We start from the raw sequence: 19,490 nt of genomic DNA, 5'->3' as shown, positions 1-19,490 counted from the left end.
GTCTCACCCTGGAGAATATAGGATTGGTATAGATAGATGTTTCAAATGCTTCTAATTAGGTCATTTTCTTAAGAATTGATCGTCAATAAAGCAAGGTAATGGGGGTAGAGCTTCGGATCTAGCATCATCTTTTACAATAGGCCAAGTTGCCCAAAAAGGAACTACTTTAGGAACTAGTGGAAGTCGAAACTGATTGTATTTCTCTACTAGCCAGCAGAATCTAGAAAATCCTCCCGATGTTGCAACTGGTAAGTTATTTAACTTTCCTTATGCATATAAAATTAGTATCCCTAAACCCCTATTTCCTGGCATGAGTTTTCTTAGCTTAAAACCTAGGCGAGTGAGTATTATGAAAGTGCTAATATTGATTTTGGAGGTTTGATTCAGATATGTTTGATGTGATGTTGTCTCGTGGATTTTAGTGAGGATGGCTTAGTAATTGAGAATAATTGCAGTCATAAGCTATTAACTTGAACCTTAGAGGGAGATAGTGAGTTATTAAGCAGAGGCTAGTCATAGTGTCATTAAGTTTCTTTCAGAGATTTGGGTTTGTCTGTGATTGTATCTTATCTTGCTTGCATATTTCCTCTTCACGTTCAATGAGACGTTACTCTATTACAACTATTACGTGTTAACATTTTCTCTTCTAGTCTGTGGTCAATTCCTCAAGAAAAAAGAGAAAGCCTTACTTATCTTATTAACTCCTGAGGGTATTTCGTATCCTACAAGACATGGTTTCCATGCTCTAAAGATTTCAAGTTATGTAAGCTTTGTAGATATCCTAATTTGAAGTTGAAACATTTAGACTCATGTTTCTAACCTACGTTTAGAATAGGGTCATTGATGGTTTGGTTTGTTCTTTCATCTTAGAGTGACCCATCATTCAAGGACCAATGATCCCAAGAGGGGATATTGTAACACCCCAAACTTTCAGGCTAGAATTTAAACCGTCCTTCATATGTTTATCGACCCAAATTTAATAATTCTTTATTTATATATAAGTGTTAGGATCAATTCTTGAGTGTGAGAACATCTTTGGTGATGAATTAAGGTCATAACAATCTCTTAACTCAAAGTTGAGAACTTTCCTACCGATTAAGTTTTAGTATTGGATTTTACTAGGTTCAGCTTCAAATGAGAATTTCTCCTATAATATGAAGATTTATGTGGTCTATTACCAACTAAATGAAAGGTATTTGAGTCCTTTTTTCATTGCATCCTATTTTTTCTTAATCTGATATCAGAGTACAAAGTTATGAGCATTTTTGTGAGCTAACCAGTAAGCGTCCGCGATAGGAGCATGACACGGAGGTTGTGCTCCACTTTAAGAGTGTGGCACGCTAGTTGTGTTCATGATAAGGTTGTGCCACACCAGTAGTCACAACGACGCTAAAATACTATTTTTCCTTCAGTTTTCAAGGGCAAACTAGTGACTTACATTATAAATGATCCTATAACTAATAACTAATACTAAAGCATTTTCCTTCATCCCATAATACAAATTCACTATGTTCTCTCCTTCCAAATTATATTCTCAAGAACATAAAAAATAAGGTTTTTCTCTTCAAAAATTCATAATCCAAATTTAAAAAATTTCTCTCGTCGTTCATCTCTAAGGTACGTAAGAGCAATATCTTTCATGAAGAATCATGATCATCCCCACAAGTGAGTCAAAATTCCATGCTAAGTCATGATTTTAAGGTAGGATTTTGAAGATTTAAATATTTTAAGTGTCGTTCTCATGAGTTTTATTGTAATTTTCTTCTTAAATGCTTCAAGTATTATGAATTATTTCTCAAATTAAGGTAGTTCTTGAACATTAGTTAATTTCCATATCCGATGGTTAGTTTCACATAAAGTTTATGACTTGAAAGTTTGTATTGAAAACTGCATTCATGTTCCAAATGGTTTAACTATAGTTTTGTTATTAAGTATATTCAAAGGTAAGCACTTTATGGATAATTTATGAAAAATCCTGTATATATTGTACCATCATGACTTGAAAAGTAAAAAGAGGCTATCTTATTTTGAAAAGAGAGCAAGTTATAATGATTTAGAGTCAAGGATCACAGAGAAAAAAAAAATTCTTGATACAGTATTGTAGAGATTAATATGATTTTTAGAAGTATTTAAGACTTATGATATGAGCAGCTAGTATGTTTTGGGGAGGATTATTTAGCACCGAGTTGGGTATAAGTCCGAGGTCACATGCCTCATAACTACGTTGCTGCGGTATATTTGCCTTCAAGCTAAGAGTTGAATTCATAAGTTACGTTTTGTCTTACACACTGGCAAGGTGTAGGGTGGTTCTAATTTTCAATGTGGGAAAAACATTGGACTCCATGTTGCTCACATGGTTTATATAGGTTAAGAGAAACTCCCTCAATTTTGAGAGACTTAATATTTGTTCATGTTACTTATTATTTATAATGATTGCATCAAAGGTATTTTCTACGACATTTCAATTAATTATTTTCGAACTTATATTTCATGAGGTTTACTAATTAAATTTTTATACACTTTTAATAATTCATTTATTGCACTACTTTAGACTCTGTAAATTAACAAGGGAAGAGTAGGTAAGTCTTTCACATCTCCCTAGTCATGGCATATGTTATGTTTTAAATTCCATAGTTATGACAGTTTCAATTTTCTTTCCATTTTTATGTATCAATACATTTAAAGTATTGACGCTCTTTTTACGCTATATCGCTTTATGATGTAAATTTTGGCATACAGACTCGGAACTGCAGTTAGACCTTTCCTGTATCAGCTTGTGGGTGATTCATCTTTGCACCCAGAGGACTTGGTGATGGTTTTGTTATATTTTCAACTTATTAGATAGTTTTAGTTCCAATTGTTATTTTCACTAAAGGTAGTTTGGGGTCATGTCCCAGCAAATCTTTCAATTCATGAGTTATAGAGGCTTCATTAGACATTAGACAGATGGATGTTTTGTTATCCTTTTAAAGTTGATATTCAGTATTTCAAGTTAATTAAACTTTGTCTTATTTCTGGAGATTTAGCCCATAATTGTATTTCTAGCTTTCGCATAATTTCAAAGTTGAGTTTATGAATAGCTTGTCAAGCCAATAGCTCGCTTGGAGGATGACACATAATTTTTATATATTAGAAGAAAATATTCATGAGAAGTTCTAACACTCTTGATTTTTATTTTACATAGTGTTGGCTCGAGATGGATTTAAATGAAGAACCATGATCAATAAATATTCATATAATCAGTTTCAACTTATTTCAGAATTTAGGTTTGACTAGGATTTTGTGAAACCACTCATAAAAGTGAAAGTAAAGGTTACTTTTGTTGACTCGACCCCGCTTTGAAATCAGTCAGCAAGTATGTTAAGACAGAATTAATATTCTCTTGCAACGTAATTTTAATTTGGAGGGTTAATAACTTGATTTTGCCAACAACATAATCATCCATTTTTTTTGTTTGTATATTACTTCATGAGAATTAGAGAAGATCTGTTTGTTCGCTTTCCAAATCCCCTTATATACATATAGACGACACTTCAATTGATTTTAAGAGTTAATACTTAAACTTTTTCCTAAACAATCAGATAAGTTTCACTTAATTACTTTACTGTATTATTAGCAAAAGAGGTAGAGATTGAAAAAAATAATAATCACAAATAAGAATAATTAATTTTTAAAATATATGTAAAATGTCAAATGAATGTTACTGTGCTAATGCATTTTCTTAAGTCTTAACAGTTTCTTTTTTCTCAATAACCCTTAATAATCACAAACCTAGCTCTATCTCAAAAAGAGGAAGAATAAATAAAGCTTTTTTCTGATGGGTAAAATCAGCAATATCTTTCGCTGTGTTTAATGTGGATTTGCAAAGTACTTTAGATGATCTATATGAATGTTACGTTTGTCATTCAAAAATTTCCATTGGATGGGAAATCTTGAACTTAGATAGATAAATTTGGGACAGTAAAAATCTCCAAAAGAACATAAAGGAATTGTGAAAGTCAGAGATTAAATCTCTCAGAGAATCTAACATAGATTGCTATCTATGTTTTCCAAAGAAAAATATTTATTATGGTACAACTGATATTAAATGTGTGAAAACTTCCTTTTCTTTTTAATTTACTCATAAAGTTTGGTAATCCAAAAATATACTAATAAGTATTTAGATCCATGATATAGAAATTAAGAGGTCTAATACAACTGTACTCAATTAGAGTTAATAATCTAAATGGTGATTCAACTTTGGACTTTTATCCCAGAAAGTCACTTAACTTTAAATTTTACTCAGAAAGTCACTCAACTTTAGATGTTTTACTCAGAAAGTCACCCAACCCATTTTATTAAAATTATTTTTTGCTTATTGTGTAATTTCTTTTAATAGCAAAATTTTAAAAAATACAAAATATTAATTTAATGACCCTTTTACCCGTTCTTTTATTTCCCTTTCTTTCATTCCATACCTACAATTAAATATTGAGAGCCTACCGTATTCAATAGTTTATGTATCATTTACATGTAAATTAATAACTCATGCACAATATCACCAAGTTGTACGGTTGCAATAGTCACTAAATTCATTTTTATACCCTTTAATTTTAATCTCATCTCATCTTATTCTAAATAAGGAATTACATATAGGAATTACTGTTGCAATAGTCACTAAAGCTTCAATTCTTGTTCTAGTTACTCATGCCTAAATCTAAACATCCCATAAATAGAAGACCGCGTAAATCTATATCTCATCTTAATCATATCCTGAACAGCTGAACTCTACAACATAGCGGAGAAGATCAGGTCAGTCAGAGGTTAATATAACTAAAGGATATACAAACTGATTCAGTGACTATTGTAATCGTACTTCCTATATGTGTACCGCTTGATGATATTGTGCATGGGATATTAATTTACCTGTAAATGATACATAAACTTTTAAACATTGTAGGCAACATTTAATTGTCGGTATGAAATGAAAGAAAGGGGAATAAACAAGGGGTAAAAGGGTCATTAAATTAATATTTGTATTTTTCAGAATTTTGTTATTAAAAAGTATTCCACATAAGCAAAAATTAGTTTAAAAATAATAAAATGGGTTGGGTTACTTTCTGAGTAAAATATTTAAAGTTGAGTGACTTTTTGAGTAAAGTCCAAAGTTAAGTGACTTTCTGGGATAAAAGTTCAAAGTTGAGTGACCATTTAAGTTATTAACTCTACTCAATTTATGTGTGACAGATTATTAATTTTTGGGGAGTTATTATGTATACCAGTAGTAAAAAGATTTGAAAATAAAGAATTAAGCGTTCATTTGGCTATGGATAGTTTTACTTTTCTCAGAATTTAATTCTGAAAAATCACTCCGATATATAATTGTGTTATCAATTATGATATCTGGATTCGTTACATGAAAATGGAAGTACGCGGACTACGTTTACCACCCCTAAATTATTGTATCGAATGTTGAAATATTTATTCATAGAAGTGTAATCTGCTGGTCAAATGAAAATCAGAAAATGAAAGATGTGTACTTTTGAACTTTGAAAGATCGGTAAGTTTAACTAATTGAAAAAGATAAATACCAAAAATTATACTTAAGTCCTCCTTCAAAAAAGTTGTAAAACCATATATAAGTCATGACCAGATTATGATGTTTGCTTTAAGAGTCAGTTTGAATTGGCTTATTTTATGTACAGTTAAGCTAAAATATCTTTTAAACAATTTTGTAGTGTTTGGGTAATAGATTTAAAAAAGTGCACTTGATTTTAAGTTAAAATGAAGTCAAAAGTCAGTTCATAGAGGCTCTTAATAAAAAAACAGAAAGTACTTATAAACTACTCCCTCCCTTGTTTTATTTGTCATGTTTGGTTTACTGGGAGTCAAACTATATGAACTTTAATTTGATCAACATATTAAGATATAATTTTTTCATATTATTATGAGAAAAACGGTAACTTATAAAATTTTTCATACAATAATATCTAAATTTAAATTTTACATTAACTCTCATGAAGCAAATTGTAACAACTTAAAACAACCCAAGGGAGTAATTTGATCTGTCTTATAAGCTTAGACAAACACCTTCCTTTCATTTGACAATAAAATGATCATGTTCTTTGTTACATAGGATAAGTAATATGATACCAATATTATCTTTTGAACCAAAAAAAGAAAATGTTTTCGTTTCTTAATCACAATTTTTCTTTTTAGAGGCGTATAAGCCAAGGTTTTGATGGAAAGTTTCACATGTTCTTCTTTCATTTTATTTGGCTAGACTTTGGACCACCACTACTTGAAGTCTTTTTCAATTTTTCCATTTTTGGTTACTTATCCTTTGGCCAGATATTAGGTTAATAAATTTTTGGATTTTGCAGTAGAGGGTTAAATGATTTACACTTTCTGTCCATTTTATAGATTGTAGTATTCATATTTATGATCCTCTTCTGCATTTGAAAGCTCCTTTATTTATAGGTGGTCCTAAGTCTTATGCTTTGCCTTCTGTTTCCCATTTCATCTTTTGATATATTTTCTTTAGGCCAAAAACTTATTTCGCATGCACATCGGGTGTTAACAATAAGACAATGTAGGTAAAATACATATCTTGTATATTCCATAGTCTATGATGACTCTTTGTGCGTTGTATCATGTAAAAGTCTTTAAGATATATGAGGGCAAACGTTATCGATCTGAAACGCTCATTTTTTATTACTATTCAGATTCAAATATCACGTCTTATTTAATTTGCTACTTTGATATACCATCAACAAAAGTGTTAGGCATTTTACATATTCGACTCAAAATGTGTCATTCAGTCCCCACTACACGTGTATAAATAGTACAAGTCATAGTTGATTCGCCTAATCAAAAGATTATATCAATTTTCGATTCTCCCAATGGATTTAGTCAAGACGAAAAGAGCCAACAAACTACACGCATGAGCAGTACTTTAGCTTAATATGGAAATCAAATTCACTAATTTATTATTCCAGAAAATTGTTAGGAATAATGAAAGAAACTACTAAGTGTTTGAAATCAACTTAGTTAACAAAATAAATTAAAGTATAATATTTAATATACTACAGTTATTACATTGAAAAAAATAATAAAATATTTGAATCCACTGGGCGTTTAATAATTTCCTAGGCTAAAAAACTTAATTTTACTGAGATTATTATGCATATCTTTTATATTTCACATACGAAAACATGAAAATTCCTGTGGCATGTATAGTGAAGCTATAAATCATGTGGTGTTAAGAGGTTCTGTTTTTAGGCCTATTAATGAAGAACAATAGTTTCTTCATTTCCAAATTAAGTGTGAAAAATACTTTCTCTGTTTCCTTTTTATTAGTCCATTTAGTAATTTTTGAATTTCAACTTCTTACCTAACATATTTAAGACCATAAGATTAATTGGCATTTTAAAACATTTGACGTATCTTTACTTTAAGACAATAAAATTCAAAAAATTTCTTTATTTCATTAATTTCCGTATCAAATCAAAACACGTCAATCAATTTACAACTTTGGAGTATTAAAATTGATGATTGAATATTTTTGGTTTCATGGTGGGTTCAATTGTAGAACAGTCAACAAATCCAAAGAGAAAAACAAATAAAAAAAAACGATGTTCCGGTGTGTGAATCGAAAAGAAAAAAAAATTGTATCTAATGGTGTGAACTGAGTATTTCATTTCATAGACTAAAAAGGGAAATATTCTAAATAGAGGCACTTACCATTTATAAGTCCATTATACAATTTGGACCACATCCAGTTTTAGGTAATCCAATAACCATATCTTTCTTTGAATCTTAGAGCATGTTTGGGTTACTTATTTTGAGTGTTCTAACCAAGTTATAAAGACAAAAATAATTACTCAAGTTGAAATTTCTAACTTACAACTTTTGACTTATAAATCAAAAGCTATATATAAGTTTATCCAAATTGGCTCGTAATTATGAGTAAATGAAATAAGTTTTTAAAAGATATTAGTAAATTACTAACAAATCATGCCAATCAAATAAGGTAAATGGAATGAATTTGAATGATGTTCTATGAGTAAAAGCTACGTAAAAATCACAACCAATCAGCTTTTAGATTGGGCTACATTAAAACTTTTCTGGTTCACCCCAATATACCCCACTTTTTCGACGACCGCTTAGAAATTTTTGGAAGATACCCCACTTTTTCGACGACCGCTTAGAAATTTTTGGAAGAATTTGTAAGTTATCCAACAAAAAACTTAGGTTGAATATAATATGAAATCTTATCTATGTGCCATGATTTGCATATCACATTTTGCATCACTGTACCATCTCTGGTAGCTCAACTTTAAAATGTCTTCAAATTTTTTTCATTAAACTTACATGTATGGAGTGTTATTAAAATCAGTCATAATTTTTAAACATGGGCTTGAAAATAGCTTATTTGTGCCCAAAACAAACAAAAGCCTTTTTAGTGTTGAGAAAATACATCAAAATATTTTTAAACATGTCCACAAATTTTATTTTTGCACTTTAATTTTATGGATAATTATTTATCCCCTAAACAACTTTCAAGTGAATTTTACATCACCCAAACAGCTGACATGGCAAACGTTATAAACCTCAACGCGTAATGGGCAAAAAAAAATAAGTGAGATCCACAATTTAATTTTCAGCCACCAACTTTGCCTTACATCTTCTTCCTCACACCTTGCCTTCCCTCTTTTTTGTTTCTCCATTTTTCTTCACCACTATCATCAATCAGCTCTAGCAAATACTCATCAAAAATAATTTTTCACGTGGATCTCTATAATAAGTTCAACTTCTCACAACAAAAATCTTCAAGAAAGTTCAATGTATTCCATCAAAATTATTTTTTCTCAGTAACTGAATTAATTTCAAATTTGTTGGATTCTTGTTTTGATGGACAAATAGAGAATACTCATATGAAAAATACTGAATTTGTGTTGAAATTAAACCAAAGAAGAAAATAGCAAAAAGAAAATTAAACCAAATAAAAATTTTCTCAAAATATGACAGTCGAATTTGAAAAAAAAAATCAACATATTTCTATCTCTAATTCCTTTTACCCTCAAAGTGAAACTCAAATTCTTTTGCATTACAATTGTACTTTTTCAAGAACGAAATTTCAAAAATTTGGATCTAAAATTGAGGAAAATGGGAAGGGGTGAAGAAGAAAGAATGAAGGGGGGAGGGGGGGTGTTTGCAAATGTTAAAAGAGAAAGAAAGGATTAGGGATTGGGTGGGGGTGAACTGTGTTATTAATGGCTCTCGCCATATCACCAATGGCAAAGGGCGAGGTGAGGCATAGTCGCCACCAGCCTTCGTGGCGCTTTGACTACAAAAGTCAATGCCTAGGCGAGGTTGGTGACATGGCGAGGCGACAATGATGTTGCCTTTTAATTATTTTATTAAGAAAATTAGGGTTTTAGGAATAGAAGGTAATTTTAGGGCTTATTTTTCTATTTTGGTTCGACTTGCACGACGATTGCGACTGTGACCTAAGGCAATTCACTAGTGTGACAGTGATTTTGGCGACCGCATCGGCTACTCCGGCAACTTGTAAGTACTCCAACAACATGATTTCTCTTATTTTTTTCTTCTTTCTTCTTCTTCTTACCCCGGTGACTCAACTGATAGTTTGATACTGATTTCTTATTTTTTTCTCTTCCTCTTTTTCTCTTACACTACAAGAAAAAGGTTAAATTGTGATGAAATATTTGTGACGGAGTAATTCGATCACAAATTGTGACAGAATTTTGATGAATTTGTGACAGGTCAATTTTGCTTAAATAAAAAAAGAAAAATTTACATTGTTTTCAATAAAAATTGTGAGAGTAATGAATTTGTGACAAATTTATGACAGATTTTAAAAATAAAATTTTTGTGACGATTATATTTTCGTCACAAGTTAAAGCTAATGAAAAAAATAACAACTCCTTGTCACAAATTCATCACTAAATTTGTGACAGATTGAACATTCTGTCACAATATAATTAAAAATAACTAATTAATAAAAATATAATACTCGTGATGAATTTATATTCGTGATCAATATAAAATTAAATAATTATCTTTTGCTTTCCCCCCAAATTTTTTCACCATTTTTTAGTTTACCACCAAAAATCCATCACACTTCTTTACTAAAGTAGATATCCTTTTGAGAAAACCCTTATCTTCTTCTTTTGAGAGAAACTCTCAATAACCATGAAAATCCTTCCATCAATCTTCACCCACATCCTCTAAGCTTCAAATAAATTGATGGTAAATAGATCTGTAGTTGCCGATCCTTTTACGTTCTTGAGGTAATTTTTATCTTTACTCTGTACCCAATTAAGTTCATATAGTTATTATGGCACTATTAACACCAAGAACTAATTTAGGGCGCCAAATAATGTTCAAAGTATAAAAGAGGATAATTTAGGTATGGTTAGATGTTTTTGGCTAATAACTCCAACAAATTCAGATCGATGTTTTTTCACGCACTCTCTACAAGCTGATGACTTTTTCTTCTTCATAGAGTTTAGATTTCCTATCCTGTTCAAGTCTATGAACTGTATTTCTTACTAGCTCTAAGATTGCTAATCAGATATTAATCTAAATATGATTTTAGTTCAGGTTATTTCCATCTTTCTATTGTTTGAATGCACCTTGATTTTTGTAGGAAAGATAGCCTGTCAACTGAATACTTTACCGTGACTGAAGGGAGAATTGATGTTGATACTGAGGTGACAAAACTCTTCGTTCTGATTGTTTGTTTTTTATTTGATTGCATTTTTGACTTGGAATTTCTTGGTATTAATGTTACTCAAGCTATTGGTCTTCCTAAATATTGTAATATCCCTGGTGATTTTCTGCTTGAAAAGGTACAGAATTCAGATTTTGATATTTTGATTTGCTAAATAGTTTAATATTTGTGGTGATGTTACTACTGATGTAAAATAGGCTTTGATATTTTGATTTGCTAAATAATGTAATACTGGAGCTCAATTATTTGGATTTGGTGTTGATGATTCTATGTTTAATTTTGAAGCAAAATCTTTAGTTCAAATTTGATATTGTTCTTCATTTTTGGTAATTGGAAAAAAATTGGAAAATGGTATATTTATATTTTTGTTTTATTATTTTTGTTTTAAAAAGTTGGGGTAGATTAAGGATAAGTGGGGAACGGGATTATAAGATAGGGAATCAAACATTCATTAATGAGGTAAAAGTTGTAGTCAATCAATTGAGCTACTAAGATTTTCCTGAAGAAGATTTCTTAATTATTGTTGATGTAATTTATAATTGTCATTATTGATTTAAGATTGATTTGATTTTGATTTGATTGGGTTTTTATATGCAGCGGCTGCTCCAGATTCAAGTTCTCCATCTGAGAAAGCACCACCTGGTAACATAGATTGGATTGTTCATTATTTTCACCTTTGTTACCACTGAGTTAATAGTAGTTAGTTAATGAGTAGTTTTGGAGTATGCATCAATTTGATTTTATTTTTATGCCTATATCTATCGTTTAGCGTTCTTTGATTCGTTTTAATAGATATCGAGATTCATATTGAAAATCAAAAATATATAATTTCATACTATAAGACACAAGAGTAATTCAGATATTTACTGAATCATGATCCATAGGTGTTTATACTTGTGTGCATTTGTTTCACTATGGTATACTTACTCCATTACTTTTTACTTTTATCCTTGTTGACTTGGCACTCTCGTTAATAAATGAGGGGTTTATTTTACTAAATTATTCTTATTATTATACTTTAGGACTTTTAAGTATGACTACTAGTGTTTTACATAGTTAGTTAATGGTAAAGGTAATTTTGGAAGGAAATAATAACTCTCTTGATTGTTAAAATTGATAAGTAAAAGTATAATTTATTTATAGTATAAGGGACAAGTAAAAAAAGGAACGGGGGGAGTGTCTAAGAACGAGTTGTAAATTTAAGTCCAATTTTGCTTTTTAACATAGGCAAAGCCAAAATTTTAACTTATAGGTTCTGAATCTTAAACGAGTATCCGGGACTTCTATCTTTTCCTCTGCTTTTATGGAAGAACCTTTGTTAAATTTAAGTTACAGAAAGATTAAAAGTTCGTTCACATGATACGTTGTCCTTCTTCAATAATTTAGAAATTTGACAGCATAGCTCTATTGCTTGACTTGTTCCATCTATTAAATAAGTTTTCACCAATTAACGTATTGTGTAAAATCTTTGAAATGAGAAAGTAAATACTGTGTTCCTCTTGCAAAACAAGAATATGAGTAGATTGTGATATACTACAAATTTATGTGTCCGACAAGAATGTTTATATTGGACTTATCGATACACTGAACATGTTTTATTCATTCTGTGTTGTATTGAGATTTCCTTAGATGTCAAATTCAGTACCAGACATAAACTTTTTTAGTTGTGCCTCTCTTTGTTTGAACCTCAGAGGATTAGTGGGGAAGACAAAAACAAAATACTGAATAATATGTAGTGAGAAATTAAATTCATAAATATAAGTATATTGTTGCCTTCTCTTTCTGTTTTAATCAACTCTACGGTTGCAAAATACTTTTACGTTTCTTCCCTGAATAGAACCGTTAGTTTTTCTTTAGTGAGTATTTAGCTAAAGTCCATCCTATTTATTAGCGGTATTCAATCAAATCTCATATCTTCAGCCAAACTTATGACCTACTTTGAGAAACTTGATTTGCCAGAGTCTAGTTGTATCATAGAAGAATGAGTTGAAGGTGGAAATGAAATATTTTGACTTCACCTGATCGATAAGCGGGCTATTTTTCTCGTTTTTAAGAAGTTTATTCTTTCTTATCCATAAAACCCTTGGTATTATGCAGAGCAGTTTCTCTTGGATGTTTCTTTTTGTCTTTCTTCGTAGTTATGATTTAAGTTTTTAAAGTCTTTTTTATACCATATGCCCTATGCCCTGTTAGCCTTTGTCTTTCTGGAGTAAGTTCTCTTTTCTTCTATTCCTCATCTCTTGAGTCATGCCAGTTGAAGTTTTTTCTAAGGCTAGCAAATAAATGAAGAATGGGAATAGAGGATGACGATCTTTATTATTACAACTTCTGCTGAGAAATATTTTACCCCATTTAAAGTTACATGCCCTAGATACTCTTGAGGATTTTTAGGCAGTTGAAGGTGCAATTTGGCATATTTGTTGTGTTATTCGACTTATGATCACAATAAGTTTTCAAGTGTGCTGAAGTACCTTGTTTAAGTACTTCTAGCCATTGAATGGACATGAGGGTTAACCAAATAGAGCACACGAGCATCTTTGTCTAAATCATATGCATCCATCTTTTTTCTCATTTCGAATTAATCTCTAAATCAAATGCAGATTAAAGAATATTTTAAATTTTGATTGGCTTACATACTGATACATGTTTAATTTGCTTTGCATTATGAATCATTAATATCAGATGATTCAGAAGAAGTTCAAGAATTTGATATAAATCGTCTTTATTTTGATGTTGTAGGTGGAGAGAAAAAGCGGCATTCCTATGGGTTGGGCTTGCAATGATACAAGTCAAATGGTTGCTTTAGATTTTGATGACGTGATTCAAAGTCACTATGTGAAGAATCGAGCTTTGGTCGCATGGAGGGCACGGGATCATACTTAGAGGAGTCGTTTTAAGCATGCCAACAAACAAACCCGTGTGTGGAAGGTTGCTTGGATGCTTACATTGTTATTAACTCAAGCACCACAAGACTTGAAGTATAAACCATCCTTGGTTTTGCGAGTATTAAAGAGGCGTCATTCATTCTAGCTATAAAATACCTTGGTTGCCCCTTCTCGAAAAGGGTATTTTGGACATTGCACATGGTGTATTTACATACCATGGCAGCCCCTCTCATTAAGGGCAAATTGGTCTTTGTCTTCTTTTGTAATAGATTATAAATAGGCTTCTTTAGTCTTATTTTCATTAGTTTATGAAAGATGAAGGATTGAAACATTAAGAAATATCCTCTCTCTTGAGAGTAGAACACTTAATCTTAGTTAGGGTTTGAAAAAGCTAGTATTGATCTTTGCTTGGAAACGGTGGATCTTGAGGTGAGTTGATTCCCTTGGAGGTCACCATAAGAGTGTGGTTTTGATTATTACATTCATTAGGGGTTTTTGAGTTTAATACACTCTTTAGTTCTTAATCTTGTAATAATCTTGGTCTCACTATCTATCCTTTACTATTGTTGTTGTCTTCTTGTGTAGTGGACTGTTTTGGGTCCTTTATTGAAGCCGAAACTTGTGTTATTGTTATTCATCTTGTTCCTCACATTTTGTAGCTATTTTTGGTGTTATATACACCATTGTATCTTGTATTCTTCTTGTTGATAGCGAATCCGAGAGTGGTCTCCATCTTGGTCCTCGGATCCTTAAGATTGTGAATTGATTTGGAGTGTGTTTTGTGACTTACGTTGTATTCCCCGTATCATTTAGTATTAGAGAATGGCTAGATATTTTTCCTACAAGATCAAATCTTGGCCTAGCTCACTTGAAAAAAAAAATTGAAATCTGAAAATTCCAGAAAAAAAAGAACAATCTGTCCATTTTGTGTTCCTGGCCAAAAATTATGTTTTTGTTGTGTCTTGACCAAGATTTTTACTTTTCATTGTTGTCTCTAAGTGTTAGTTTTGTTCTTCACTAACACATTGAGTCTATATCTTGATTTGAGCTTGTATTTTGATGTTGTTGTTGTGAACATAAGCTTGGTCGTTTGTTGTTGTGGATTGGAGTTGGCCGTTGGAATTGTTGTTGTTCTTGAAAATTGTTGTTATTGTTCTTGGTGTGGTTGTTGTTGTTCTTTAAGTTCTTCACCTTCCTTCATATATTGTTAGAACATAAAGTGAATGATAGATCCTAAAAGGTGAAGGAAAGAGGTGCAAGTAATTGTTAGTCTTGAGAGACCCCCAACCACCAAAAGACTTTACATCACTTCTTAACCACTTTCCCATGAAACAAGGGTCCATGTTTTAATGAAAAGTACTACAAAAGTCAAGTCTTGCAATTTGAAACTTGAAAAAAAAAGGCTCCAAGACTTATTCTTCCCTCCTTAAAACAAATTCCACCAATCTAAATTAAAATTGGTCAATACTTGGGCTTTGGAAAATAAAAATTGTAGAAACCACAACCAATACGTGGTTTCCACATTATCAAGTTACTGTTCACGCATCGAATTTCGGCTCAAATTTTAGATTATTAGTTTCACTTTATTGTTTACTTAGTTTCCTGTCTTGATTCTAGAATTAATTAACAACTAGTAATCACCTAATTAGTTGTAGATTAATTATTGAATATGTTCCTTTTGTGTCTTTATTATTTGTGTGCTTTTCTCATTTTTTAACTTGTAGTAACTTCTTTGTTTCAAGTTTGTAAGTAAGATTTTGTTTTGAGTCTTGAGTCGATCAAACAAGAATTCATTTCGGCCATCAAGTAGAATTAACATCCTATTGACTACCGGAATGTAAGCAACTTTCAATATTTGCCGCTCCAATTGTGAGAATCACAAAGGTGAGGTATACGAGTGTTGGTGATAAGCTCTTACTACTAATCTTATTTGTTCATTGTGTAGGTACAAAGGTGATATAAGGGGAACATGTTTTCGATAGCCGAGGATTATTGTGAATACAATATGGGAGACTATGATTATAGTGAGGGATTTTATGGCTACGAAGCTGAGGGAGATTGTGCAATCTATGAGGATAGCCATGATCGAAACTTTGGCAGATTTGAAAGTTACTGTTTTGAAGGAGAAAATGAGGTGAATGAAGTGCCTAGATCTTATGGTAACTTTGGAGATAATGTAGGACCTCGTAATGGATCTTATGATGACGTTGGGGCATGTGAGAAGTCTTACTCTTCTCACTCCGAACCTAGATTTGGTGTTAGATATAACCCTTTCATTCACAAAGCTTATGAGAGCTATGATGAGAGTACATGTGAGGAGTGTGAAAATTCATATTTTCTACCTTGTAGTACTTCTTATCAAGGTCAATATAGTATTAATGGTTATACTTGCTATAGTGGAGGTTGTCCAACGAGGGGAAGAGGGTATGCATCTCCAAAACCGAGGGGTGCTCGTATGCTTTACAATGTTGATCCGAGAAGGAGTGTACACTCTGAAAAGGTGACCATTTGTGATATATTGGGCTGCCTCATTATGTTAAATGATAGGTACTATAGAAACTAAATCATGCCATCCATGGTTGACTACTTAGGGTTGCCTTACGAGCCTTTACTTGTTCCATACTTCTTAGATGGGTTTAAGGTTACCGAGAGGGTAAAAGTTGTCTTCTCCCAATATGAACACCATGAGAAGGTGTGGTGCGATATCCTTCCCTTGGCCTACGGTCATATATACTTAGGTGCTGATTGGTTTGCACGACATCAAGTTCCTAACGTGCAAAATTGGCCTAATGTTATAAGAGACCAATGGGGAAATCACATCATGATTTACTTGCTACCCAAGCCATAAATAAAAATGCCTACCTACTCCAATCCGAATTATTATGAGAGATAAAAGATTGAGAGCAGTAAGGGAGTGCAAGGTGGTAATTCAAGAGAGAAAAATGAGAGGTTGTGTCGAGCGAAGTGAGGGAATTACCACCAAACCGTGCTAAAATTGGTTGTCCTTCTATTTCTAAGGACATTTGTGTAGGTACCAACATGGCAAACGAAGGTGAATGATGCCGAAAGAAAGTTGCTGCCCAAGCTTGTGGAGGACCTTCACACCATGACAAAGAAGAATCTACTCAAGGACTTCAATATAAAATAGCTAACTCTTACACTTTTATGCATGTAAATGATAATTGTGTGGCTAGTAGCCCATTGAGTGTGAGTTGTAGCTTGCCTATATGTGAGTCTTTTGTTTCTTTGCCACTTGATGATGATGTACATGTTGTGAGTGTGGATACACTAGTTGATCCTTTTGATGACCGAATCGACTCTTCTTGTAAGATCGATTTATGTCCACCTAGTGTTGAAACCATTATGTTGAATGAAAGTACATTATCTTGTGAAATTTGTGTTGATCAACTTATGTGTGAAAATTGCCCACCACTTGAGGATGTGTATGATATGATTAATGAACCTCAAGTATGTGATAATTTTGAAAATATTGATCAAAGAAATAGGAGTGAACCCGTAAGCTTGCCCTTTGATTCTAATATTTGCTTATATCATAGGGATAATCATGTGCTTAAGGCATCTTTAAAACTTGATAATGAACTTTTAGACAGTGGACTTACTTTTTCCAAATCTGCCCACAGGATAGATCATGTTCTCTTTAGGTATAATGTCTTGTTTGAAGATGATATAAACACTCCTAATGAACCTAATAGTGAAAATGATGGTATAGCATGCCTTGGAAGCTATATCCGATATGCTAACCCACTATGGTGTGACAAGATTCCTCCTAAAGATGGAAATCTCTTCTTGGAAGATGAGACTACTCTTAAGGGCAAGGAATGTGTGGTATTGGAAACTATTTCTCCTTCTACTTTATATGAATTTATTGTTGAGAGTACTCTGGTTATGATAGGGAAACTAATAGTGAGTACACGCATGAGGGCACGTTAGTAGAAGTCGACTTGAGTAATACCTTTCTCTACTCTCTATTTTCCTTGGATGATATGTATGCTATTGTAGAGAGTATGTCATTTAGTTTGGGTGGAGACCACGGGAAAGGTGAGTATTGTCCAGACCCGTGTCTTTAGCCACTCTTCCCATATGACCCCAGTGCCAAATATAGAAATGGTGATGTTGGTGCACCCAACTTGTTGCTTAGTCTACATGACAAGCAAAGTATCACTCTTGGTGAATCCCAAAACCAATCCGTGGTATATCTTTCATTGCATTTTTAATATTCCCTTCAAAGGATGCTTGGTTATACTTCAAGTATGTACCACCTCGGTGTGATGATGTTTAATATTCCCTTGCATCTTTCTCTAGTTTTACAAGGTATGGATTCGAGGTTGAATTCTTTTCAAGAAGGGGGGATGATACAAGTTAAATAATTGCCTTAAGCATGCCAACAAACAAACCCGTGTGTAGAAGGTTGCTTGGATGCTTACATTGTCGTTAACTCAAGCACCACAAGCCTTGAAGTATAAACCATCCTTGGTTTTGCGAGTATTGAAGAGGCGCCATTCATTCTAGATATAACACACCTTGGTTACCCCTTCTCGAAAAGGGTATTTTGGAAATTACACATGGTGTATTTACACACCATGGCAGCCTCTCTCATTAAGGGCAAAATGGTCTTTGTCTTCTTTTGTAATAGATTATAAATAGGCTCCTTTAGTCTTATTTTCATTAGTTTATGAAAGATGAAGTATTGAAACATTAAAAAAGATCCTCTCTCTTGAGAGTAGAACACTTAGTCTTAGTTAGGACTTGGAAAAGCTAGTATTGATCTTTGCTTGGAAACGGTGGATCTTGAGGTGAGTTGATTCCCTTGGAGGTTACCGTAAAAGTGTGGTTTTGATTATTACATTTATTAGGGGATTTTGAGTTTTATACACTCTTTAGTTCTTAATCTTGTAATAATTTTGGTCTGACTATCTATCCTTTACTTTTGTTGTTATCTTGTGTAGTGGACTGTTTTGGGTCCTTTATTGAAGCCGAAACGTGTTATTGTTATTCATCTTGTTCCTCATATTTTGCAGCTATTTTTGGTGTTATATACACCATTGTATCTTGTATTCTTTTTGTTGATAGCGAATCCGAGAGTGGTCTCTATCTTGGTCCTCGGATCCTTAAGATTGTGGACTGATTTAGAGTGTGTTTTGTGCCTTTCGTTGTATTTCTTGTATCATACAAGCTTCTACTTTGTATCAAAATCAAAATTCTACCACTTCACATCATTTACCTACGGTGTTTGTTGTTGAAAAGCACATCAAACTTTTAGAAAAAAAGGTGTTGCATATGAGAGAAAATTATTCAAGAGCGTGTAGAGGTTGAGATGCAACAACACCTAGATCAAGAGGTTTTCGTGTTTGAAGCAACAAACTGATGATTAATTTAAGTTTATGGATGAGTGTTGGTCTAGCATAATGAGCGAGATGGCGCTATTTTCTCACTAGTTCATCTAGTGATCCTTTCTACTCTCACTAATAGGGAATCCCCAAATGCTCACGTGTTTGACATTATTAGACTTGAATTCTCCAAGTTTTATTAGACTTTTATTTGTGGATCTCTCTGTAAGTCTTATACATTTGTAGTCCTTCGTATTGAAGTTGTATTTTTGGATGTGTTTATTTCATTCTTTTGAATTATAAATTTAATATTATATTTGTTATATTTTTGTGATTATATATATATATATATATATAATACTATTATGTAACTATAATTTATTAAATTTAAAAATTTAATTTAAATTTGTGATGGATTTTGTTTGTCACAAGGTATCAGAATTTTGTCACTAATATAATTGAAAGGAAGTCTCGTTGTGACAAATATTTGGTCACAATTTAATTGTAACAGAAATATTA

At 32.2% G+C, this 19,490-nt stretch overlaps 1 long non-coding RNA gene across 1 annotated transcript; it reads left to right on the top strand.

Moving 5' to 3' along the window:
- The first annotated feature begins 1,489 nt into the window (after positions 1–1,489).
- Positions 1,490–3,025, top strand: LOC124896118. The gene is made up of 2 exons (XR_007052589.1): positions 1,490–1,701; positions 2,740–3,025. It is a non-coding gene; the product is annotated as an uncharacterized LOC124896118 (long non-coding RNA).
- Positions 3,026–19,490: the final 16,465 nt, after the last annotated feature.

The sequence above is a fragment of the Capsicum annuum genome, chromosome 1, assembly GCF_002878395.1.
Source record: "Capsicum annuum cultivar UCD-10X-F1 chromosome 1, UCD10Xv1.1, whole genome shotgun sequence".
Classification (NCBI taxonomy): domain Eukaryota; kingdom Viridiplantae; phylum Streptophyta; class Magnoliopsida; order Solanales; family Solanaceae; genus Capsicum; species Capsicum annuum.
This window is presented reverse-complemented; position numbering and strand designations above follow the sequence as displayed.